Here is a 2,083-nt window from a genome sequence, read left to right as displayed (position 1 = left end):
ATCCAGGAAACTTACATTATTTAGAGAAAGTAAAATTCCAAATGACTGAGCTTTAATCCCAGAGAAACAGGAAACAAAAGAAATGGGCAGCCGTCAACTTTCATGCGTTATTGGGAAATTATTGAATTTCGTGGGTTTAGCATTCTGAGACACAAGCTCCAAGCACCCATGTGTCACCCTGGGTTCCCATTTCAGAGACCAGCACTGACTCAGCGGTAGGAGGGGGGATGGTGGTGTTGGCTGGCATGACTCTCTCAGCCCCTCGTCACTGGCAGTTAGGGGGCGAGCCTCCTGGGCAGCTGGGAGATGAAACCTATCACACCAGCAGAAGAATGAGACTGTGAATTCTGACCCCCAGCCCTGGGCTTCCTTCCTGTCTTGGAGGATGAAAGACTGGCAGGAGGAATCACCAGCAGCAACTCACTGGGCAGCCTTCCTAGGAAGATGCACCCCCTCCTGCTCCTCATGGCTTTTCTCAAGCCCCCAGGGCTGGGGTAGGTGAGTGACTGTCTCCAACCTCAGAGACCTGAGCCCTCTCATAGACCTTGGAGCCAGCCTGCCTAGGCACTTCTTACCTCTGCATCATGGGGCAAGTTATTTGAATTCACAGTTCCTTCAGGATCCTCACCCTAAAATAGGAATCATCTCATGCCTACTTCATAGAGTTCCTATAAGAGTTAAATTAGTTAGTGTACATAAAGCTCTTGGAATTGCCCCTGGCACCTAGAATATGTTATATAAATGTGCTCTCTAAATTCAGTTTGAGGGGCTGCCCTGGTGGTGCAGTGGTTAGGTTCCCACCTTCCACTTCTCAGTGGCCTGGGGTTCACTGGTTAGGATCCAAGGTGCAGACATGGCACCACTTGGCAAAAGCCATGCTGTGATAGGTGTCCCACGTACAAAGTAGGGGAAGGTGGGCATAGATGTTAGCTCAGGGCCAGTCTTCCTCAGCAAAAAGAGGAGGATCGGCAGTTGTTAGCTCAGGGCTAATCTTCCTCAAATAAATAAATAAATAAATAAATAAATTCACTTTGACATCCTTGTGTCAGAGCCTGGGAGACAAGGAGACAGCAATAACAATCCCATCAGCTCACATCTAGAATCTTAAAGCCAGTGCCATGCTGTTCATGAGCTGACCATGAGCTAGACTCAGTGGGATCCGTGAAGCTCCCTGAGGAAGAAAGTACCAGGGACTTCAGGAAGAGGTCACTCAAGTAGGATACCAACCAACAGCAGAGCATCACTCCTCAACAGGGGAGGCTGAAGCTGGCCAGGCCTGGACCAAGGGTTCTTCCTCCCCTTTGGGGGACGTGGGAGGGAGTTGAGGTCTGGGATGGGGAGTCAGCAGTGTTTCCTGAAGAACCTGGAGTGCTGTCCCAGTGTGTGGAGCATACCCTTGCAGGCCCAAGCTCTGCTGTCCTCTGCATCATGTCTCCTGCCTCCCACTTTCTAGTCTTTCTGGAGTACCAAGCTCTTCCCCACATCGAGGGTTCTGAGAAAACAGAGATAAGTACTGAATGCTTTCTTTCAGGGGAGACCATCTGAGTCCAAGAAGCCAGGCCCCATTCCCATCCCTACATGGCATATCTTCAGACCCAGACTCCAGTCGGTCTGGCCACTTGCTGGGGATTCCTGGTGCAAGAAGACATTGTGCTGACGGCAGCTCTCTGCTCAGGAACATGAGGCACTAAGGAGCTTCCTGGGTGACCAATCACAGAGGCCAAGAAGAGTTCAAGAGAGAGGCCATCTGAAAGCAGGGTCTTAGCAATGAAGGGGTGACAAAGAGACCAGGTAGGTCTGGGGGTAGAGAATAAGGCAATGGAAATGAGGAAAAAAGAAGGACATGATCAAAAAGAGCAAGAGGGGAAATGGAAGGCACACATTGGGGCTGAAAATATGAATTCAAGAACTTGTCAATTTATTCCACAGGAAGTAAAACTCAAGGTCCTACTGTCCCCCATCATCCCCAGCTCAGGGTTTTAGAGAAGCAGAGGGCACAGAAAGCTCAGCCCCACAGCCCTCCTGTCCCCTCAATACCATCAGCTAAAATCACATCACCCTGGGCTGTCCTCCTGCCCTGCAG

The 2,083-nt window shown here is 50.3% G+C and overlaps 1 pseudogene; it reads left to right on the top strand.

Moving 5' to 3' along the window:
* The first annotated feature begins 1,428 nt into the window (after positions 1–1,428).
* LOC124234971 (granzyme B-like) overlaps positions 1,429–2,083 on the top strand; it is a 52,866-nt pseudogene continuing 52,211 nt past the window's right edge.

The sequence above is a fragment of the Equus quagga genome, chromosome 2 (genome assembly GCF_021613505.1).
Source record: "Equus quagga isolate Etosha38 chromosome 2, UCLA_HA_Equagga_1.0, whole genome shotgun sequence".
NCBI classification, from domain to species: domain Eukaryota; kingdom Metazoa; phylum Chordata; class Mammalia; order Perissodactyla; family Equidae; genus Equus; species Equus quagga.
This window is presented reverse-complemented; position numbering and strand designations above follow the sequence as displayed.